We start from the raw sequence: 15,507 nt of genomic DNA, 5'->3' as shown, positions 1-15,507 counted from the left end.
CCTGGGGATCAAAGTTAACAAAAGAGGGAAAAAAAAACAACAAACAATGCCTACAAAAGAGAATGAAAATACAGAGTGTCATCAATCTATTGATGGCTTTTAAAGCAGTCATTCTTCACATTTGCAACCCTAAGCACTGCATGAAGCTATAAGAGAGATAGGGAGAAAGAGAGATGGAGAAAAGGAAAAAGCAAAAAGGAAATATAAGGGAACTGGAATGACAATGCCTGCTTTAATTTCTCTTCTTGTGATATCCTTTTCTGGTAAGCTTTTTTAGGTCTACATGTGTGAACAGTAATGACAGGGAAAGAGAGCAACTACAGAAATCAAATAAAATCAGGGTGCAGAAGTAGGTGAAATTGTCTGAGGCAAAATGGACAGAGATGACTTTTTCTTACAAGGTTTATGATCTTCCTTAGGCCAGATAAATAGTCTGAAAGGCATTATTAGAAAAGACAAGACTAGTTGCCTACAAAAAGAATCCTTGTGTTACCTCCCCACTTTCCAGAGGGAGAGATGATGCTTGGGTGTAATAATACTGTATGGAATATGAATGTATACTTAAGGATAGGGCAAAAAATAAGCAAGAGCAATCCCATCTGAAGGGTAGTTAGGGGTTTAACAGTAACAGTGTGTCCATGTTACACTCTAAGATATCTCCTGAATAGTCTTGTATTGCACAGCTGAGTGCTTCCAGTTTCTTAATGACCTCAACAACACATAACATATTAAGGAATATAATGCTGTACTAAAATGAATAGCATGGCTATGGGTTCAAGGAAGAAGGAGATGGATGCAAAGTGATTGGTTAGGATCTGCTCCTGACGTGGAAGGAATATAGACCAAAGCTCTGCTTTTCAATGTCTTTTTACAACTCTATATGAAAAATATTGCCTTTTCTTAACTGACTGAAAAAACAGCTTTAGCAACTTTAACTACCTGTTGCTTCAGACCTTTCCTGTGGGGGAAGCTTGGGATCAGCTCTTCTCTCTCTTTCTCTCCACTGATCCCGTGCTTTGTTATGGCTCTACCCCATGCTCCAGCCCTGTGGGTTGTGAGCAGTCAGACAGCTTACCTGGGAATATCCTTGTCAAAAGGAGAAATCTGAAGAGACTGGAAAGAAAACTATGTGAACAGAATTAAAGACATAGGAATAAAAATAATCAGCACAGGCAAGACTGTGTGGAAGAGGAGAGTAGGGTGGACTTGTGGAGAGATGGAAAACTATGAAAATCAGCATGCTGAGTAATATGCAGGTGCATAGGAGGAAAGGGTACATTTTTGATGTTTGCACTAAGACTATCTTAAACCTCATTATAATCCTGTTAAGTCACACACTGGAAGAGTCCAAGAAATCCTCTGTGCCCTTCACATAAAAGTTTGCAAAATCACAGTTCAGAGAAGTGCTACAGACAGCAGAGTGACTAATCTCCCCACACTACCTCAAATCTGTCTCATAACCAAGTTCCTCTTTTTGAAGTGTTCTCATCTCATTGCACGGAAGAGCTTGCCCACATCTGTGATGCTTTCTCTGGAAGAAGAGAAACAGAAACAAAGGATGACAAACTGGCCAGAGCATAACCTAACCAGGCAATCAGTTTTTTAAGCACAAGGTTAAATCTGAATCATTCTCATAACAATGTGCCCCTACTCTTCAGTACTAGTCAGTGACTAAGGACACAACAGTAAGACCACTAATGTTGTAAGAGCTGTTAAGCAAGCTGATTTGCACCACAATCCAAGAAATCTTATTTAATTCTGAAAAACTCCAGGTTATTTCCTTCACCCTAGCCTTCCGTATCAGAGCAGTTATTATAGATCAGCAGTGGTCCATCTCCAGCAATATCCAATCTATCTCAGGGTTACTCTGGCTTTTCCCAAGTTGTGAGAACAGCATATGACATAACATATTGGATGGTAGTGTTGTTTGGAGAAGATTTGGAGAAGTTTTTACCATGGAACAGGTTCATATGCAGGTGAATTTTTCTCTTTGACATTCAAAAAAGTAATACCACATGGCTTTTAACATAGAAGAAATCATGCTGATTTCCTCAAGGATGTATTTTTCACTCTGAATGGCAGAAGAGGACAGGATAAGGAAGATGTTCTTTGCAAAAGACACTGAAATCCATAGTTTATCATATCTAGACTGGCCAGGGTATGCCTAATAGGACTTGGGGGTGTATCAAACAGGATTGGAAAATAAGAAAGTTTTGTCATATGATTCAGTAATACTGATGGATGATCATCTACTTACTGCTTTATCATCTGTTTTTGCTGTCCAATCAGTAGGAATCACCCAAGATTTTTTTTAGATTTATTGAAAGATTTTACGAAATAGATGTGGACTTGATGCCTCTTCTGTTACTTTACATGTAATGTAAATAAACCCACATAAAAGCTTGAGAGAATCTGATAGTGTCCAACAGCAAACACTTGAACTAACTGCATGAAAACAAGTAGAATACAAGGGAAAGAAGAATTTGCTTGTCCAATCAAGACAGCTTAAATCCACAAGTTGTCTCACTGTACGCAAGTGACTATATCAATGTACTCCATGTCATGCCCTATCACACGTGATCAATGGCTTCCCTAAAACTGCTGCAAAGATCTCAGTTTTGAATGAAGTACACAGTCGCTGCATGGTGAGGAGATTTCCACACTCTTCCCGGCTTTATCAGGGTAAATGAAGTTGAAATGATGGGAAATGTTGCTGTCACAGGTCACTTGATGCCAAGATCCATGCTTTAAAGTTTTGACAACTTAGGAGTCAAACAAGCATGAGCATGGCAACAGTAACATGCTCTCCAGGAACAATACATCTGAGTGTACCTTCCTAGAACTGTGATATATATAACAGTTATGTCATAAAGAAAGTTCCATTTCAGAAAGTCACCAAAATAAAAGGGAAAATAAGCCCTGCTTTGATGGAGTTATTCCTGCTTTTTTAATAGTGTATGTGTGATCCTCTGAGTCTTGAATTGCTAAGCCACTGTCAAGTAACTGCATTTGGCAGCTAGTTAGCATAGATATGACTAAAAATGCCCACAGTTACTTGCCTATAGGCAAATTTTCTTAGCTCTACTAGGTTATGGACAGAGAGCCATGTGCTTTTAGTTCTTATTTCTGATGTGCTTTACAGTAGCATTATGTAAGACCAGAACAAAAGTGAGCTAACATCATGTGACACTTTAGTTGACTTAACCTGAAAAAATGCCCTAAATTCTTGGGATTATTAAGTAATTGTAGGACTTTCAAGAAACTAAAGCAATTCACATTTTAATAGCTGAGTTCTTTGGTGGTGGTACACTCCTTGGTGAGTAATGTCAGTCAAATCTGTAATGGATTTCGTACTTACTGGGGATTTAACTGGGACCCTGTGTTGTTTTTATGCCCTAGCTAAGGTCAGTGAAGGTGTGCCAATAAAATCAACAGAAATTAATGTAGGCAACTCTGGATGTTGATCTGGATGTTGTCACTTTTTCTTTTGGGGAGCACAGATCATGAAAGGACCTCAAGATTCACCTCTCCAGTCTCCTCCCTACTTTTTGTTACTCTCTGGCTTCATATACTGCAAAGATTAACTCTAGGTCATTCTGTGATGCATATTCTTCCCTTTTCTGTAGAAAAGTGTGCAGAACTCAAGCTCCTAGAGAGGGTTTCTTCTCTGTATGTGGGCTTTTGTGAAATGGATGTCCATATTTTGTCAGCAGCTTTTTTGAATGTTTGGCAGGACAGGAATGCTGAGTTTGAAAACTCAGTAGTTTCTTTTATACCCTATTGAGGAGGCTTCCTGTTGTGGGCTTCTGCTGCACTAAAAATGGGGATCAGTGGGAGCAGCAATGACTTACTTTCAGATCATTCCCTCTTGGAAGCAGTCATTATAGAAATGTTCTTTTTTTATTGACTTTGCAGGGGATGAATTACACACAGCCTGGGTATGTAAACCTGTACTTTATTCACCAGAAGAGAGATTTTTTTTTTTTTTTTTTGCTAAAATTGTTCCAGAATCTACTAAACTAGTCAACTTACAATATGTAAAAAAGATTTGTCAGTCCTGAAGTGCACCCAAATTTGAGAAGGGGAAGTGCTATTACAAGGATGGATTTGCCACAGCTTTTTCCCATATAATTTAAAATTATTTTTACAAAGCACTGAGAACCTAGAAGGGTAGGCAGGGAGAAAGAATAGACAGGAAAAGGCGATTGGTGCCTCAGAGGTAGGTGCTTCAGCTTCAGGCATTTGGAAACGTGTACATGATCAGAAAGGATGCTTCTCTTCAGTTGACTATCCATTTGTTAGCAGTAAGAAGAATCCAAATGTCCCACTTTCCTGCAATAACTGCAGATAGGTAAAATAGAGCTATAAGATCATTTATGTGGCAGACAGGCTACGAAAGAGAACAGTTTTCTTCCTTGATCTGGGAAGGATCAAGGAAGATCCTTCCCAGATCTTCTCCCTTTTGATTCTGAATACATTCAGTGGCTTAATCCTGAGCATGACATTCCTAGGAATAGCAAGGAAACTGACTACCACCATGTGCCTCAGCACTCATTGCCTAATACTACCTCCAGCTTTGGTAAATCTATGATGCTCAGAGAAAGGCTGTCTTCTCCTTCATCTTGCAAAAACCAAGGACCAACTTGGGCACCAAGGATAGGCAGGACTGGAACTCTTTTTCCAGTCTACCATGGGACCACTGAAGCACAGCATTAAATACATCAGAAACCAGGTACAAATAAGTAGCACCTTCAGAATACTAACACAACAACATCCTTCAAAATACTAGCACACTGAATGCTCACAAGCTCAGGTAACAAACATAAAATTTCCAGTGGTCATGAGACTGTTATTGCTTTGTGGTTTTTGTCTAGTCTGTCTGCTATCTTAGCTTTAGAAATATTTAATAATATTCTGGAGATGACAGCGCCTTGATGGAAATTTAAGAACAGAAAGGGCAAGTTATCTCAACCTCAGAATATGTCAGAAGAACTGCACTGCCCCATGCAGTCATCTGATCATCTGGCTGTCTACAAAATGCCTTCTATTTCTTTCCATTGATCTTCTTGACCTTTTATGTGACTTGATTTTAGGCTTTCCTTTTTCCTGGATTTTCTTCAACTTCAGGCACATAGTTTTTTAAACACTCTTTTGCTGTAAGTTTGCCATTCCCTTCCTCTGGCTTTGCATTTTTGTTTCCTTTTGGCTCTATTCAGAGATTCCATATCAGAGAACACATCACAAATACAAGTTTGCAGACCGCAGTTACTGCTCCAAATATTATCTTCCACACAACAAGATAATGGTTGTGAATAGCAATCTTAAAGCTTCTGTTACAACTCAGCAGAAAACACTAAATAAGGTACTAAAACTTCTGGCCCCTCAGAAGGTTAAATAAATGCAGTGGATTCAGATACTAGTGTTTTGAACAAGGAAGATTAGTAAGAATCTTTAACACCTTTGCACTGCAGCAGCTAGTACCCTTTCATCATGCTCAGTTTCAGCCATCTTCAAGTCATAAATCTCCCAGGTTTTAAAAGTGGTTGCTTGTGTTTCATCCTCACCATTTCACTCACCAACATCAATCTGTCTATATCTCCTAAAATGTGAAGGTCAGGAGAGACAGGGAGCAGGGGAGTTAAAGTTGTGCTTTAGCTGTGAATCTTCAGAGATGAAAAAGCAATTAACTTTGTCCACATTTATAACTCGTATGAGGCATTCTTTTTTTTTGTCTTTTTTTTTTTGTCTTTTTTTTTCTGGTTGGCTTTCCTATAACTGCAAGCTCTGAAAATCTTCACAACTGCCATTAAAATCTTTCTTTCCTTTCCTTCTCCTTCCTTCCTTCCTTCCTTCCTTCCTTCCTTCCTTCCTTCCTTCCTTCCTTCCTTCCTTCCTTCCTTCCTTCCTTCCTTCCTTCCTTCCTTCCTTCCTTCCTCCCTTCCTCCCTTCCTCCCTTCCTCCCTTCCTCCCTTCCTCCCTTCCTCCCTTCCTCCCTTCCTCCCTCCCTTCCTCCCTTCCTCCCTCCCTCCCTTCCTCCCTTCCTCCCTTCCTCCCTCCCTTCCTCCCTTCCTCCCTTCCTCCCTTCCTCCCTTCCTCCCTTCCTTCCTTCCTTCTTATTTATCATTCTTATTTTTTTAATGTCTTGTGACATTGATAAAGAAAATGGTACTACTGTCTGTATTGTGATAACCAAAACCAGCTTCCAAAGCCCTTATATTTATCAGTATCCCAAGCAGTATCTCCATAGTTACACATAGTCACGTCAGTTAATGTCTTCTTGTTTGTGGGCATTGCTTACAGACTGCAGGAAAAAAAACACACACACAAAAAAAAAAACAAACACAAAAACACAGCCTGAAAATGTCCTTTTCTTTGTTTTTTCTGTCTGCTTTTGTGCACTTAATCTACTCTTAATGTGAACACTCTCTAGTTAGAAACTGTCCTCAGGGACAAGGTATTTGTCGTAGGCCCTCAGATTAGTTCACACATTATTTGAGATGATGATTTCCTCAAAACTCATAGCTACATATAAAAAATCAGCCAACCAAATAAAACTCACACACAAAAAAGCTCTCATAAAAGTTAGGAAACTAAGAGATAAGACTTCAAGATCATCCAAAGAGCAGTTCTAAGTAGGAAAAAAAAAAATTTGCCTCAATACTAGGAGAGAGCTTCACTATAGATAAAGGACATAACCCAGATGTGGCAGCAAGGACATTTTCCCCTACTTTTTTACTAACAAGTTTTTGGGTTGTTTCCCACAAGACATGGTCTATGGGACACATAAAGCTGAGCAGTCACAATGGCTCTCCAAAGCCTGAACCTAGGGCAGGTTAACTTGGCAGGGTGGGCAGTAAGGTCCGACAAGAACTATAAGTTTTCTTGTGCCTGAGGAATCCATCCATGGATTCTTATACTGAAAAGCCCAGAATGATTTGGGTAGTTAACATCCAATCATTCAGTCTTCCTATTTAGGGAGAAAGAAAGACTGGTTTACTTTGTTTTGCGTTTTGATTTTCCTTGGAGTGGAAAAATAAATTAAAAAAAATCAAAGCAGAAGCACATCTTTTCCTACAGAATAATTGGAAATATCTGCAAGTAATTCTGCTTTACTAGTTCTTCCAAGGGCATGTGTCTGTTTAATTTAGTATGGCAGCTTCAATTAAACAATCCCTGGTAGCACATTGTGGTTAATTGCTTACTGTTTACCAGAGCCTTTTTTTCCTTTGAAAAAGGATCCTTCCTTTCCCCAAAGCGTGCCTGGTCTACATTGAAGCTAGTGCTTTGAGTCTGATTATTTACATTTAAATGCCCAAAGCAATTAAAAAAAAAAAAAAAAAAAGAAGTCAAATAAATGAATTTACACTCCTGGCCATCTGTTTAGCAGGTGACAGAGAGCATATGCTATTTTCTGACTTTATTAGAGAATTATAGTGTGTTAGTGATCTAAAATGTGCTATTACAGAGTTAACAATCATTATCAATAACTAATAGGGTTTGTATGCTGGACAGCAAAAATAAATTTGTCCACCCGGAGAGTTCACAATAGACTTTGGGTTTGGTGTGCTTTATTTCTTTAGGAAAAGAAGTCATATATTCCCCTTTGTCCTTTCTCCTCCTGAAGCAGTCAGTTTATGTTGCGCTCTTAATGTGTTTAATATACATATTCATTTTTTTTTCCAAATTAGTTGGAGGATTTATAGAAAATACAAAATGTGTTAGGGAAAAAAAGTCATGAAACGAGAAAGAAGAAATTGTACACTTGCCTTATTTTTAAGGATTCTTGGTATGTCTTCAAGATATATTTAAGGAAATAGGAAAGGCTGCCAAGATCAGGGAGCTGGGTGAAAATCTTGGAAAATTGGCCTTGCTGACTCTTCTGGAAGAATATGAGCAATGACTGCTGCTTCTGGGAATAACTGCTCCTAGTGATAGCTGCTCTTACACATTCCCATGCCACAGCAGCACTCCTGGCTTGCTAATGTTGTGGTACCCCAGGACAGAGACTGGTCACAAGGACTATGGCCAGTGTGCTGCTCTCAGACATTTGTTGTTTTAAGCAGCTGCCAACTTTACCTATGCTTAGTGGTAATCCTGTGGCAACTAGTTGAATACTGGTTGAATGTTTCTTTAAAATGATCAGAATCATTTAAAACTGTGCTAGAGAGATTTTCCAGGTCATTTTCATCCTCTCTATATGAGAAGGATTAGCAAAATTTCACTGGCAAAATTCTTCTTTAGAAAAAAATGGATTTTCATTTTGAAAGAAGCAATCCATGACATCACCTTAATCAGAGAAAATTCAAGGAAAATGCATAAATTCTACCACCTCAACTTCCTCCTCAACTTGTGTATTTCCAAAATGAAACATATGAAATTTGTTTCAAACTGTGCTTAATTTTTAAATTTCTTTAAATATAAGGAAGTCTGACAATCTTGTAAGTATTAATCGTTCTGGGAAGGAGAGTGATTTCTGACAGTTGTGGCCTGTAAACCAGATAATCAGCTTTTGGTGCATGTCCAACAGGCACAGCTTCCATCCTCCTCAGATCTGAAGTTTCTGAAAATTTGTTCAGAACAGGTATTAAAGCTCAATCCAGGAACTACATAATACCTGACTGGAGTCAAACAAGGTTGGTGTATACTCTTCACTAAGGACCATTGCTATGTTCCTGAAGAAGGGAAAAGCCTTTACCTTGGATGCGCAGTGGTTAGCTTTTTCCACAAGCTGGTTTTGTTATAACACTGTTTTCTGGTCCAGACCTCAGCGGCAACTCAGAGTTTTGCTAATGGCCATTAAGAGAAATAAATGAATATAGAGGTTTGCATAACACTTTATAGCAAGCCTTTTTTTATTTATGTACCTGTGTTGTTTATGTCAAGTTTTGTTATTTATATTATTTATGTGAATACACAAAGGAAGCAAACAAATATGTCTTTGACTTGCTAAGACTCAGGCTCCCTCTTGCATGGAGAGAGTCACATTTTCAGGACCAGGATCTGGGACCTGAGGAGTGATGCAGAAGCATGCAGAGCTGCCCTGGATCCCACTGTTATAGTCAAGTCAAGTGAAGGCATTACTCCACTTGTAGCTATTCCATCAGGACAAATGAGTTTTCTGAGGCTATTCAAGTCCTCCCCAAAGACAGTCACAACTCCAGGGTTGCCAAGTACACTTGAAAAAATGAGACCTGTTAATTCTTGGGCAAGATGCATTCATGTTTTCTTTGTTATCTGTAACCTGTTTTCTGTGATGGAAAGCAAATCAGAATAAAATACAGATAGGGTTTAGGAAAGCTACACAACACTATGAGAGTTATGTTGAGAAAAACACTAAGATGTGATTACAAAAGAATTCCTCCCTACCTGTCGGATTGTGACCATGGAAACACGCTGATGCAAAGCCCTGTGATGTTCCAGCATGCTCTTTCAAGCCATTCTTGTTTGATCTACTTCTAGGAAATTCTGAAAGACTCTTTAGGTTATTTTAAACCCAAAGTCCCTGTCTAATTAATGTTAGCAATGTCACAGAAACTGAACCAACATTTTGCCATTATTCTGATCAGAACCAAAGCTTCATAGACCTGATATTCTTCCTAGTGAAATCTTAGTAATAAAATCTCACATATGCTATATGACACTGTTTCTCCTCTGTGTCTATCTAATGGATCAGTACTTTTTTTGCCCCTTTCCCCCATCGATTCTTGCCAAAATAACAAGCTGCAGTTTGTCATATATTATAGGCTTTGAAATCAGCATTCAATTTTAGAAGTAGAGAGTGAGCACGTTCTGACATAGGCGTATTCCAACAATACTGAAACTATTTCTCCTGTGATGAGTTGGAGATGGTATAGGATGACATTCATCACACGTCCACAGTGAAAGGAATCCGTAAGAAATTTTGGCTTTATTATCTCACTGGCTGTGCTTGCTGTCAAGCCCACCTCAGGTACTGTTTCAGTAGCTCTATCATTCACAACTTCCCTTTTCACAGGAGAGAGCTCTCATTATCCTTCAAAAGAGCAAAAACATACTTGAGAGATACAATAGAGGAAAAGCATAGCAAATGCTGAGAGATGTCTAACTATGTGCATTTTTGCCAAAACAGAGTAATTGACATATTTGATAAATTAAGAGATTGAATATCCTTTATTCTTGAGCTGTAACAGCAACAATAAAAAATACCCCATAGATATTTCTCATTTCCAACCTTTCTGTTTCCTGATGGCTTTGTTCTTTGTCAAAACTGGGTGACTGCACAAGTCACTCTGGCTTGCAGCCTTGCCAGGTGAATGTTCTCCCTCTTTAATTTAAACTGCTGCCAAATTTCAAGACACTTGTGGAGCCAGGGAGACATGACCCTGGCAAAGGAGCTACTCTAGGTCTTACAGCAGCAGGGACAAAACATTCCCCTTGGCTTCCTGGTGTTAAGAAGCCTTGCAAAAGTCTTGCCCTTTCTATCAAAAACACTACTCGCTCTTGTGTTCTGTCCCATTTCTGTAGAAAGATGAACACCTTTCAAGCAAACTTTATCAATACTTTTTTTCTTGCTCTTCCAAAGTCTGGAGGAGCTAATTTCTTCTCAATTACTCCTGAAGGAGACTCAGAGATTTTAACTGGTTAAGCTTTGCTTCTGCACTTGTAACACATGACTTCTTCATAGCAAAACCCTACTGGCTGGGGAGGAGAAACAATTGTCTCTCCATCATATTATCTAAAACCTCTACAGCTGCCTTTTGTTTTGCCAAGAAAATTATACTGAAATATTTCCATGCTATATCACTCTGAATGAAATTATATTTCCTGGGAAGGATTCATATTTCACAATGAGTCTTGTCGGCCTGAATTAGCTTTGGGATGAAAAGAAAATATAACAATATGAGTGTATAGAGAAACAAGAAGAATGCAATGGAAACAAACAAACAAACAAACAAAAAAACAACCAACAACACCTTAGAAGATGTTAGAACATGGCTGAGAAAATCTCATAGTTTCATTACTAACTTCTTCATTAGAGTCAAACAATGTAATTACACCATTTTGCTTAGCACTTGCACTTCCTAAGGCCTCAAACACTATGTCTAGTTTTGATCCTTCCAGTTTAATTGGAAAGTGTCCAGCAAAAGGCCATAAAGATTTAGAGGGAGGTGGAGAAATCATTATAAGAAAGGCTAAACAAATTGGCGTTGTTCAGCCTTAGAGAAATGAGGGTTTGGGGGATCTAACCCCAGTCCTGCAAAACCTAAGCAGTAGTTACGGAGAAGAAAGAGGTAGTCTCATGACACAGACACATGGAGAAAGGACAAGGGGCAATGGGATAAAGTTGTTTCAGGGGAAATTCCATCTGGTGTCAAGAAAGAGTTCTTGACTAAGAAAATAACCAAACTTAGGAGTAAGTTGCCCAGAGAAGGTGTAAAAACTCCAAGACCTGGATTAGGAGAGACCCAGATAGCCTAATCTAAGGCCCTGCTTTTAATAGAATATTGGAAATGATCTAGAAGTCTCTTCCAACCCAATTCTAATTCATACCTTAGAATGTAGGGAAAGATGAAAAAAAAAAAGAAGACTTCACCTTGTTTTCCAGGAAAAAGAGATTAGTGATTTTTGTTGGTTAAGAGTTTCTGGCTGCGTTGGTTTTCTGAGCATTCTCTTAAGCAACACTGCCAGGAGTTCTATAACAGTAGTCATCAATTCCAGTTCTTTAATATCTCCTTTCTATCTTCTTTCTCTGCTTTAGCATGTTAGCAGCTACAGTGTTAATGCTTGTTCAGATGTCTGTTAGCCCAGACAAAGCTACAGCTTTCACTAAATTGTGAGAAATCAGGGAAACCCTAACAAATTACCTTAAGGCATATGTACATCTCTGGCATATGTATGATAGAACTGCTCCGTGTACACAGTGCAATTCAGTCTAGTGCCTAGAGACCAAAGAAAGTTCTGGTTAATCTAACATGAGTTCTGGAAGCAATGTCTATGTATGTCCTTGCAGCTCAGTAGCAAAGGCCCATTTTATACCAGTTAAGTTGCTGATATCCAAACTTAGGTCACTGAAGGTCTACTTTGTTCAGAGCAGGTAGGAAGGAAAAACTCAGATGCTGTAAATTTGTTTTTTTCATCTTGACCAGATTTCAGAGGAGCAAAGCTAGGATTAGAGCCCAGCACCAATGACACTAGCTCCTGTGACTTTTAGGACAAAATTAGTTTCTGTCTGTCATATAAGATTTTATCTGTCCATCCATCTATTAGGGCAATCAGTTCATTTTAGATTCAATAATATAAATTCTCCTACCCCCAGTATAAAACCTATACCAGAACACTACCGGTGCTCCTGAGACAGAAGATAGAAGTTGAAATCCACCTACTAAAACACACACACACTCACATAAACTGCTTGTCCTACTGCATGACTACATGCTACAAATATAACTTCCAATCTGAAACTGAGACAATTTGTTGCATATGTTTTTAATTTTGCAAGTCCCAGTTTCATGTTCATTCAAGACATGACAGGTGTACTCTATTTTATACATTATAGGAAGCTTGGGGCTGTACAAGTTGTGCCAAAAAGAAGTAATTAAATATTTAATGTTTCCTGTCTGTTATATAGTCCCCTTTTTCTTGCTTCAGATGCTCTAGGTTTAGAGAAAGGTGAGAAATATTTCTGAGCCATCAGTAAATATTCTGTTGCTGTTTCTGATGTGATAACATACACCTTCAAAGACAAGCTCGTGCTGGAGTGCACTTTCTGCTTGCTGGTTTATCACTCTGGTGCAACTGAGATGGAGTCATTAGACAAATATTATCAGCATTCCTGGTACTGTGCCTGTTTCCTGTGATAAGTCCTTGAGGAGAAAAGGAAAGTAGTCTAATGTTCAGGCAAAAGCAGAAATAGGAGGGTTTTCTAACCTAGATCAGATACTGATATAAAACCTGGCAAAATAAGAAATGAGTTGTCTGCTTTGTGAAAACAAGGGGGAAAACCCCAGGGGAAGTTAATTCTAAGTCCCTGGTGACTCTGGTTACATAGCCAGATGTGCATAGCCCAGGCTCAAATATGCCCCGAGAACTTTTCTTGTGGTTGTTAATGAAGCAAGCAAATGCTATTAAAATCCTCAAAATATAGTTAAAAGGATACTGAACCTCAGAAGATCTGTAGAAGATAAAAATGACTACATTAAATATTTTAATATTAAGTTTTCAAATATATTTCAAAATTCGGTTCCAAGTGCATACTACAGTCAGTGCTACAGCAGAGTTTTCATGAGGTTTTTTTACTGCCATCAAGATTTTTGGTAAAGAAAACAGGAGATGTAAGAAGCTATACCCACATAACAGTAGGTATGTCTCCATTAGCAAGTGATTTGGATGAAGAGAATGGGTTTACTATGTAGAAACATATGGCTCTGAGGCCTCCTACAGTTTTGTACTTTGTGTCTGGGAGGGAGGATTTACTTGGGACTGGGATTTGTCCTGTCTGTGGGTCATACATTCCCAGGACACGTGGTTCAAAACTGTCAAAATAACTTTTTTTTTTTCCTTTTTCTTTGATGCTTCTTTTTCCTTATTTAAGGCTTGGAGCATAAAGAAAGACATGAATTTTCCCTTCCCTAGGAGGAATGTGCACCAAAACAATTCTAGAGCTGAATGGCTGTGTGGGGAGTAGGGATCATCTACAGGGAGGAAGGAAGTTCCACTGATAAGCCTGTCCTGCTGCTTTTACAGGTTACTTTACTGCCAAGGGGACTGCAGGACCTGGGGAGGCCCTGTTCCCATCATCAGGAAGGAAGGAAGTAAAGAGTATTAATGATACTGGGGATGCCTTGCATTCCCCGGGATTTCCATCAGATCCTTTGCCTTCTTTGCTGTTAATTCAGCCTGAGAAGTTCCTCTGCTCCTGCCGCTGCCACGTGAAAGAACTCCTAGATACTGTTTCACCTGAACAGCTGAGGGGAAGAGAGAAAAGAAGCTGCTCTGCTAAAGTCTTCTCAGGAACACTGCAGATCAGTGGGCTCTGTGGCTGTGGGAAATGATTTGCCAAGGCAGCAAAACTTGCCTCTTTTCCTTGAAAGAATAACGGTTTGTATCACAAGGATAACTGCTCATACCTCTTAAGACTAAAGAAAAAAACAGAGGATGAAAAATGATACGGGAGGCATATGGAAAACTGCCTGGAAGCTCAGAGAGAAAAAGCATATTTTAAGTTTAGGTGCTCCAAGAAGAGAGAGGCAACATCTCAGTAAACCATTTATTTATTTATTTATTTTTGTGCAGGCACATCTGTGGCAAGAGATATCTATCTTAAGAACTACAGGAAGCTGATTTTTTTTTTCTTTATGAAGAAATATTACAACTCTTTTTTTTTTTAATAAATGCATTTGGCATTATCTGAAACATTTCTCTTACTGCATGTACTACTTATTGCTATTACTGTAATTATTAGTATTTTTATTTTAATCACCGTGCAAAATCCAACATGTTCTAAAAATTTACCATGCCAACTGGCAGATAAAAAGAATGACTTTGTCTTAAAACTAAAACCAAACATGCCAACACCAGATGCCACTGTGACTCTGATGGGATGTAGCCTTTCCCCTGTGTAAATGACAGTATGATTTTCCCCGGACAGCAGTATGGGATTTGCTGGGTCAAATGGCAGCAGTCCCCCCCACTAATGAAACCTTGCTAAGGCAAGATGCAGTAGGACAGAAACACTGAGACAGAGGGGCACAAGGAAACAATGAGCTAATGCATCTTTCCATGAGAGGTGGCGGGGCTAAGGGCTTGGCACCATGGCTTCACAAACACTTGAAGCCAGCAGAAACCAGAAGTGCTGCCAAAAAAGTCAGCCCTGTCCTGTTGTTTTCTCCAGCTGATAATTCCTGTTTCCGTGTCCCCTGTGCCACCTCCCTTAACCAACTACTCCAGCCCAGAACAAGCATTGATGCAGAAAACAGCTAACTGAGCAAAATATAGTTATTTTTATCCACGTCAGCTTCCTGATTCTTCACTGGATAGCCACAGAATTGTTTCTGCTGGCTGGCACAAGATGGGGGGACAAGAAAGAGGCTCAAAGGAGAGATCTATATGTGTGATGGAGAAGAGCCCTTTTTATTGGCAATGTTCTCTATTGCAGGCTCAAGCTGATGGTGAAATGGTACAATAAGTGTTGTAACAATTTTTTTTTTTTTTTTAAATGGGCAGAAAAGGGAAGTTTGGGGGTGGGTAATGAAATTGCTGGTAGGATGCTTTAAAGGAGCTCCACCCTGTGGAACACAGTGGACAGAAGTGAAAGTCATGAATATTTATTTAAAAAAATGTAGCATGTTGGGGATATGCTTGAGTACCATGGCTAAACTAGAGAAAGAATCTTTCTCATAAATGAATGAAGCATACAAACCAGACATGGCCAAAATAGTGTAATAGAATGAGTTTAGATGATAAAGAAGAAGGAAAAAATGGAAGGATAAGCTGAAAGGAATGATAGAATCAAAACTTAATTGTGCTTAA

General features: G+C 39.0%; 1 long non-coding RNA gene across 23 annotated transcripts in view; it reads left to right on the top strand.

Annotated features, from left to right (window-relative positions):
• LOC109366551 (uncharacterized) overlaps positions 1 to 15,507 on the top strand; it is a 105,832-nt gene that overhangs the window by 39,400 nt on the left and 50,925 nt on the right. For 2 of the 23 annotated variants that reach the window (XR_014882974.1, XR_014882967.1), the window contains one exon: positions 13,723 to 14,391. The exons of the other annotated variants lie outside the window; for them this stretch is intronic. This is a non-coding gene — a long non-coding RNA (uncharacterized LOC109366551). Of the gene's footprint in view, positions 1 to 13,722; positions 14,392 to 15,507 lie in introns of those variants that run through there. 23 annotated transcript variants of the gene reach the window in all.

Source organism: Meleagris gallopavo, chromosome 1, assembly GCF_905368555.1.
Source record: "Meleagris gallopavo chromosome 1, MGAL_WU_HG_1.1, whole genome shotgun sequence".
In the NCBI taxonomy this organism is placed as follows: domain Eukaryota; kingdom Metazoa; phylum Chordata; class Aves; order Galliformes; family Phasianidae; genus Meleagris; species Meleagris gallopavo.
Note: the sequence above shows the minus strand (reverse complement) of the source record. Positions and strands in the feature narration are given on the sequence as shown.